This window comes from Astatotilapia calliptera, chromosome 5, assembly GCF_964374335.1.
Source record: "Astatotilapia calliptera chromosome 5, fAstCal68.1, whole genome shotgun sequence".
NCBI lineage: Eukaryota > Metazoa > Chordata > Actinopteri > Cichliformes > Cichlidae > Astatotilapia > Astatotilapia calliptera.
This window is the reverse complement of record NC_137426.1, coordinates 32,512,501-32,521,431: the sequence shown is the minus strand read 5'-3', so window position 1 is coordinate 32,521,431 and position 8,931 is coordinate 32,512,501. Positions and strand designations below refer to the sequence as shown.

The following is an 8,931-nucleotide window of genomic DNA, read 5'->3' as shown; positions in this document are numbered from 1 at the left end:
AAGGACCCCTTCCACAGGAGTCAGAGAAAAGCCTTTTCAGTCATGCCAATTTTGGAAGAAACTGAAATGCATTGAACATCTTTAAATTTTATCAGTGTAATTGAAATCTGTACATGGGGATTGTTCTTCTTTATGTACACTGCTTTTTGTTTCTGTTTTTTTTTCCAAGATGAAACTAGCTTCTAGAAGTGCTAACACTTAAATTACCTGATCTGAGAAATGTCACAGCCCAACAGGCCCTAATTTAGTTGCACAAATACGTCACAGCCCTGTGTGCATATTCAACTAGGTGAAAAGGACGAATCAGGAATTCAAAAAAAAAAGAAGTTTTGCTTCATTTCGACTCCCTTTTTTTTTTAAAGTTGCTGCTCTCAGGGTAAAAAATGTGTTGATGAATGAAGCTCTCATACAAAGTGAGTTGCTGACAGTTTTGGAGACCTAAGGGAGCAATTCATTTGCAGCACAAGTGTGATATGTTGAGATCAGTCCCACAAATGTCCCAGACGCCTGAGCACTTTGAAAGAGTAGCAGGCCTGTGCTGGCACTGGAATTTCAACAGCACTCCAAGTAAAATGCTGGTCTACAGAGCAGAGCTCCTCACTGCCACTGTGATGCAGAATTTCTCATCACCCGATTGTATGAATCAGACATCCACTGGTTTAATTTCTACTTCTGATGTATGATGGAGACTGCAGCAGGCCAGGAAGGGGCTTTACATTTCTGTCTCTTGAGGAAACAGATCAAGGAATACTGGAATGGCCCGGGGGGAATCATGGCCCAAAACCTGGCAGAGCCATCAAAGGCTGGAATCAAACCAGAGTTATGTGAACAGTTGAAAAGGTGCTTCATTAATGCCACTACAAACTGCTGGAAGAATTAATTCATGAAAGTCTATTTTAGGAACACTAGAAACTCTTCAAAAATAGTATGTAGAGCTTCTTAAACTTCATTGTTGATTAAAGACATAACAATGAATAATTGGATTTAGTGCCGGATTCATACTGTAATACTCCACCCAAACATGCAGAAATCTGCATTATGAGGCCACCTGTCTTTCAAGGAGCATATTGATTATTGTGCAAAAGTCTCAAGCCACATCCATCCATCCATTCTCTGCCACTTATCCTTTTCAGGGTCCCAGGGGGAGCTGGAGCCTATCCCAGCTGTCTTTGCATCCAAGGAGTCAGATTTTCTTATCATTTTTTCTTTAATTACTTTGTTACTAGCAGCTTATCCTGCAAAAACACATTTTTTTTTTCCCATTTCTTTAGCTGAGACTGTGAAAAATGGAATAAAGAAGGTGTAAGTTGGCACATACGGGTATATATTGAAATGAAAGTATACTACAAATAAGCAATTGGAGTTAAAAAAAAAAATCATGGAATCAATTTATAGATTCTAAACTTTTGACTCATCAAAGTAGCCGCCTTTGGCAGATATAACAGCTGAACACACCCGTGTTCTTTCTTCAATAGAAGTCAAATATTCTTCAGAAAGTTCTTCCCATATCTGCTGCAGAAGTTCCCATAAATGTGACACTTGTAGGTTGCTTTGCTTTCACTCTTCTGTCCAGTTCATCCCAAACCAGCTTGATGTGGTTTAAGTCTGGAGTCTGTGCTGACCACTCCATGTTTTCAAGCTTAGCATCTTGTTCTTTTTTCCCGAGGTAGTTCTGTCATAGCTGGACTCGTGTTTTGGGTCATTATCTTGCTGTAGGATGAACCCCTGACCAACTAGGTGCATAGAGGGTACTGCATGGCGCTGCAGAATGCTGTGGTAGCTGCTTTGGTTCAGGCTGCCTCTCCCTCTGTACAAGTCACCGACCCTGGATCCAGCAAAAAGTCCCAGACCATCACGCTGATGCCACACACTGTGGAACCATCCTTTCACCTACTCGACGGCTCACAAAGATCCTGTGTGATGAACCGAAGATTTTGATTCATCCATAACACCTTCTTCCAGTCTTCAGTAGTCCAATGGCGTTGTTTCATGGCCCAGGCAAGCCAAGTCTTATTCTGAAATCTTAACAAAGGCTTTCTTCCTGCAACTCGTCCTGTCAAACCTGCAGCTCGAAGTCTTCTCTTCACAGCTGAAACTGAGACTTGCTACTACGACCACTATGAAGCTGTGCTTGAAGCTGTTGTCCTGTCGCCTATCACACAAGCTGTTAACTCTCAGAAACTTGTCCTCTGATTCAGTTGAGGCTTTGGGTCTGCCAGACCTCTTCCTGTCAGAGTTTTCCAGTTTCTGAGTCTTTGATGGTGAAGGAACTGTGCTCACTGACACCTTGAATTTCTTTGCCATTTCTCTGTAGAAAAGACCTACATTTTATGTGTTATGATGGTCTGTCTCTCTTCCACTGTTAATTGGTTTTTTCTAACCATTTTATATCAATACAATTCATTCTGCAGTACAATACTGTTCAACTGATGCTCACGAGGGTATGATACCACAGTGTGTTCCAACTTTTATGTGTTTTTATGCAGACAGAGGGGGTTGTAAGTATTCCAGAAAAGTTGAAGTACCTGTAGGAATTGGTAGCACCAGCTTTCAAGGCTTGATAAACCTTCATTGCTGTAGAACAGTTTTATAATGTCAACCCATTTTGTTTTCCCCGAAAAGGTATTTTTGTATAATTCTGAAATGTGCATTATGTATCTGCAAGTCATGTCCTTGCAGATACTATTCACATAGGACAAAAATACTATTCAATAGGAATAGTAGTCAGCAAAGACCTGATACAGGAAGAGATCTGGCCCTTTAGCTGATCCATCTATTGTTCATTCAAAAATCAGAAATGCTTGCAGTTGAAGGGTGGATGTGAAGAAACCGTTCTGATGAAAGGGAAACGAGGAGGGAAATGAATAAAAAATGGAAATTTGTGGTTTAAAACATAAACAATACATATAGAGGAGCAGTGAGTGTCTGCAGCCGTCTGTAAAACACGGTCATGAATTGGGGCTGCATTTTCAGCCAGTGGTGCTGGAGATCTTATCAAATTTATAGAATTATGAAAACATAAAAGTACCATCAGATTTTGATCCACCATGACTGTACCAGTCAGATGCTTATATCCAAGATCTAATTGGCAAATCTTCATTGTCATTGTGGCAGAAATCCAAAACACACTGCCAAAGCAGTAAAAGCATACCTAGAAAAACACAAGTAGAAAACCGTCAGTCATCAATTGGCCTCCTCAGAAGCCCGGAGCTCAACATTAATGAAGCGGCGTGGAATCATCTCGGCAGAGAACAGAACAAAAGTCCACCAGCATCCAAAGAAGAGCTTTCAATGTCCTGAAGAAGAAGACAGGAGAAAAAAATGACTAGGAGCATTCAGGCTGCGCGACAGACAAATATTTATTTTAAGCCTTGTTAGAAAAACAGCTTTTGCCTTCTATAGTATATTTGCATGTATATTTACACATTAGGATAATTCACCGAACCTGTTTACCATTTCCCAGGCTAAATATAAGAAATGGTGAGTGGCTGGCATCAGGTGATACTTTTTCAAATATTGGGTTAGTATAAAAGTCCAATTCTGTCCCTACAAGAAAGTACTTCCTATGGCTATTGGATCTCAAGTTAACTATGTCAAGGGCTAAAAACATACGTATGTTCAGAAGCTGTGAAAGGTACCTACTTTAGCAATATTTATAGAGCAACATTTATATTTGTTGATAAACTAAGCTGCAAAACTGCCACCAGAAGATCAACACTGGTCTCTGTAATGTACAAACCACAAGGGTATGAGTCAGCATGGTCTTATTTCAGAAAGTATCACCCCACTGACAAGACATTGTATCCCTAAAGATATAATAAGGTACTTTAATTTCTGAGTGTGTAGCATGTGGCTGTGTTATCACCTCCCCGCTAATTGGAGCCAGTGTTTCCTTTGCTTTGGTGATGTCAGCCTTACAGCATTGTTTCGGGGAACTTAGGGGGGAAATTTATATCGAAGGATAAAAGAGTCCATTTTTCCTCTTTACTTAATGTGCTTTTTTTTCTAGCACAAGACCTTCGAGGCAATTCTGACGTTCATTTGAGACTTGTATTATTTATAACTTTGATTTAGATGAAACACTGTTGGAGTGCTTTGTCTGGTGAAAAAAAGGCTCTCTCACATCACTGCAGCTCTTAAAACTCCACCTTGTGGTTTAAGTCATTGACCCTCCCTCTCCTCTATTCATCGTTCAACAAATGGCGATGCCCGGAGAGAGGCTTGCCTCTATTCCCTGCTGCGCTTTCCATTAGAAGTACTGACACACAATAGAGCATTTTTAAGCCTTTGACATTGCCATTGTAATGGACTGGGGTCATGGCATGATATGTAGGATGTAATGCATAAAACGCTGGTTAAGTACACACTGCTGTTCTTTATGGCTTTCAAATTATAGGGAAATCTTTTCACCTTTGTCCAAGGTGCTGCTGCACAGGAGTTCACATGAATTCATTATCCTCGAGTTAATCATGTGACCCCGTGACCCAGCGCACACAGCGCAGGGATACTCATTCATATATAGCAGACCCAAGGCTCAATGGCAAAGCAACATTTATTGGAAAAGCTGTAAATTGAAAAACACACAGTCAGAGGAACGTCGGCGCTAGTGTCACTGCTGTCACCAAGTGAATTCACTATATGGATTTCAGACTGCTCTGTGGCTATTTCATACTACGTGATTTTCACAGGTTGCTTTTTGACACAGCTTAGCATAAAGACTAGAATTGGACCGGTCTGTTAGTGAACTACCGCTTGAAGCTCTGTGCTGGTGCCTTATTACCTTATTTGGTAAGGTTAACCTGTAATTCACTATGATAAAAACTAGAACTCTAATTCTGAGTAGCCTGAAAAAAGAAATGAATATTTACCAGAGAAATGGAATGGCCAATTCTTTAACCACAACTTGAATACAGCTGAATGTTGAACCAGAGAAGGGCACCCATCTGTCACTTATAGCAGTGACTCCCCTCAGCTATGTATGACTTTAAGCTTTCAATAACATATTTGCTGAATGTTCCTCAAAAGTTAAACGAATATGAGCTGTATATGTTTAAAACACACTGATAAATAACATCTTAAATGCACATTCATCATGTCAAAAATGAGAGATATGGATCGGTTGATTAACATATGCTGACTGTATTTCTTTCAGGCTAGGAGGAGAGAGCAGAGGAGAGGAAGAGCGCGGCAGATTGATGAGACTCCATAAGAGCAGGAAAGGTGAAGAAGAGGCAGACAGAAGTGACGGAGTTTAAAAGGGGCCAAGATCGTAGAATAGAAGCAGGAGCTCTGAGACCAGGGTTGGTAAAGCTCAAAACTGAACTAAATCATTTACGTGTCAGCATACAATCTCACAAATGACTGCTTCACCAACATCTTGCTTTTATGTATTTTTTTCTGAGGTTCTACGGCTGCTGCTTAAAAAAAAAACATCAACAAAGGTGAAGAACACACTTTTTAATTTCAGCATCAACCTGATTTGACCTTAAGGTACCCCGGTGTCTGACATTTTCCATAAAAAGAACATTTTGGTAAGGTTCATGGAAAGTTCAGGGTTTTGGATAAAACTTGTAATTTTAATTAAATATTATAAAAAAATCACATAAAAAATGAACACTAAGGGTATGGAATCGACAAGACTAAAATACATTTAAGAGGAAATACTAAATTATTGGAACCATGATAAGTGGATGTTTATTATAATGTTTCCGGTAATAATATCTTGGGTAACTATGACAACTCTTAGATCTAATGCGTCTAAGCCCAGTGCTCAAGAGAAATGCTGAATTTTAGATAATAGGAGAAAAACCAGTGGGCATTAAGCTGTCGACAGAAGCAATACAGATAAATATAATGTACCTAGATGGAACCGAAAAGTGCTTTTCAAACTTTCCATGATCATTTTGCGTCTTTTCCCCTCAGTGAAGCAGTCACAGTTAGAATCTGCTGTGCAGTAATTGATCCAAAGTAGCCTCAGCTGCAGGTTTCTAAGTAGCAATGGTATAAACTATCAAACTGCTGCTTTCAAACAGCAGGGAGAATCCTGACAATTAGAATCAAATTTGTTGATTTTCCAGATTGAGTGTCACAAGAAGGCAGACATCTGAACCATAAATGGACATTTACACAACTCACTCAAATGTGATTATGTGTAATGTTTCTGTTGCTCTCTTGCCTCACATATAAATAACAAATAAAGATTAAAAATCAGAAGCATCTCCAGCCACAAATTCCAGAGTTATAGTTATACTTGCACCATCTATAAAATTCAATTCACTGTGAATGCAAGCATTGTATATGCACAGTTTTCCTGCATATACAATACCTGCATGACTTGCTAATACTCAGAGGAAAACCTCTGAGTATCCTCTATTCACATCTATAAAGGGGATTCATAATGTGTATGGGGCTGGGGCAGAGATATCATCATGCAAATGCACTACTAACATTTAAAAATAGGTGTCTGCTATCTATCATGCAGTGATTGTGAGACTGATGAAATTGACATTTTTCACATGCTCTCCTAGCACATGTCCATTTCCTCATGCAATGGAAAACAAATTCCTAACTGATATCATCAGCACTTGTAGCACACATGGACACGGCGGAGCAGACTTATTCAGACCAATCAGGTGAAAGTGAGAAGTGTCTACAAATTGTAATGTAAAATTACAGTTTCCCACACAGTATAAATAGTACAAAAATAAAGTGTCCCATATTTGTGCTGGTATGTGCGCATATACTGTTGCCTAGCAATTATGTGCAAGCATCTCAGGTTATGTTGCAATGCAAATTTCTAATAACTACAGGAAATAATTCAGTAACGCAAACGTTAGTCACGGAGTTCCACATGGTTCTGTGCTGGCTCCATTACTCTTTGCATTGTACATGCTTCCCTTAGGCAGTGTTTTCAATATATCAATTGAAATTAGCATTTGTGTGTCGCATAAACTTGTGAAAAACCTTCAATGTTGCACCAAGCTGATAGATTCCAAGTGTTTGTAGCCTACAGTGTTTTGGTAAGCAATGTCTCTAATAGGAATTTCTGTTTTTCACTAGCTGTGATGCAATTCGCCTTTCTCTCCAGAGAGCAGTGTTCTTCTGTTGCACAATTAAGCTCTGTAAATAGCTCACCCAACATTGATTGCGTGTGTACAGACACATCCAGCTGTTCATATTGTTTCCAGAGTCGAGGACCTTCGGGATGGCTACCAAAGGGTCCATTACCAACACCTGAAGGTTGCACGTGTGAAAACCGCAGCCGCTCAGCGCCGCAGTTAAAGCAAACCTGGCTGAGTGATGACAGAGTATTTGAGGCAGATGCGAGCCACACAGTGAGAGTCCTCACACTGACACTCTCCACTCCCTGCTATCAACCATCAGACATGATTACAGCTCCCGCTTCTTGATCCAGTGCCTGGCTGAGCCCACTGCTTTGATTTCTCGAGATTCTCTCCTACAGCCGAAGTAATCTAACAAGATGCTCGACTCAGACAGAGACTTGACCCTGGTGTGGTATTTGTTAAAGTCATGCTACAAATGGGAACAATTTGTCAGACATCTTTTACTTTATTCAGATTGAATGAGGACATTTCACAAGGTAGTTCTTTCTCTCAGTTCATATTTTACTGATGGCTGGAGGTAAAGGCAGAGACTTCAGTCAGGAATTCGTCTGCAGGGACCTACAAATAGTACCGCGGGTAGCGAAAACATTAATAATCTTCTGCCAGTGATGGCTGCGACCAGACAGACAGTCAGACTATTACCCAGATGTAGGAAAGTAAAGCAATTTAATAACATTGAAAAACACCAATTAACATTTATAACATGCAATGCAATGAGTGAACTTTTACAAAACACTGCAGTTTTCCCGATCAGGTTGCTAATGTTAATGAACAACAGAAGTGATTCTGTTTTGGAGTGGCAGCATACTCAAAGTAGGGCTTAACAAAACCAATATAACACTTCACTATAGCACACTGAATTACCGGTGCAGGTGGATGGCAAATATTAAAACCAGACTGAGTAATCTGATTGACAAAAAGAAGCCTGTAATCCATTGCAGGTACTTCTGACAGTGACATAGCGATGCCACAGCTTCCATTTGCAGGATACAAATAAAAAAAATAAAATAAAAAACCTTAGCTTTTGTTGATATTTTTTCATCATCTCTAAAAAATAATTGACATTGTATTACTAATTTAATAAAGTAGCAATGTAAAAAGGAACAGGCCCTCACTAATGAAAAGATCAACACATCCTTCATGTTTGTACCATATTGCATTCCTAAGTTTTTCTTTGTATGCTAGGGCTACTTCTTTCCCCTATCTCAGCTTTATTTTTAACAAACTGACAATAAATTGTATTGATCTGCTCATTCTTGGTTTGTAAAACTCAACACACTGGTGGTTAAATCCAATTTAATCAAGACTGGGTTATGCGTATAGTTATTTAATGATATCAACCTGTAATAGATTACATTTCTGAAACTTTTTACCCCAAATCTGCTGAAGCACCGCTTGGCTGTTACAGTAAATGTGTGATTTAAACTAACAGCTCAAATGTTTCTAAACAAGGTACAACTAAATAATATATCCTAACATCACAAGGAGATTCAGGAGCAGGAAGTGGTCTTTATAATATGCAATGATATGTGAACTGTCTTATTATTCTGTCAGGTATAAAACCACTGGAAAAAAATAAGTTAATAAGCAAACCTTTATACACATCTTACATCATATTCAATGAATCCATTTCAAATATAAAAGGTCAGTAATATACGTTCCAATTGAAATATCAACTTGATATCCCCACTTTGTCTGTGGCCTGCTACAAGGTGACACCAGAGGCGAAGCTGCATATAACGATGCACAGCGGAGAGGGGAGTACAAAGAGTACTGCAGCTGAAGGAAAGGAAATAAAAACAAAGCC

General features: G+C 39.3%; 1 protein-coding gene and 1 long non-coding RNA gene across 21 annotated transcripts in view; one reads left to right on the top strand and one right to left on the bottom strand.

Moving 5' to 3' along the window:
• Positions 1-4,923: 4,923 nt before the first annotated feature.
• On the top strand, positions 4,924-8,029 carry LOC145428961 (uncharacterized). Its single transcript, XR_013909322.1, has 2 exons — positions 4,924-5,300; positions 5,403-8,029. It is a non-coding gene; the product is annotated as an uncharacterized LOC145428961 (long non-coding RNA).
• chl1b (cell adhesion molecule L1-like b) overlaps positions 7,774-8,931 on the bottom strand; it is a 79,760-nt gene continuing 78,602 nt past the window's right edge. For all 20 annotated transcript variants that reach the window (XM_026168932.2, XM_026168927.2, XM_026168921.2 and 17 more), the window contains one exon: positions 7,774-8,931. This exon is cut by the window's right edge and continues 469 nt beyond it. The gene's annotated coding sequence lies outside the window, so the exon portion shown is untranslated.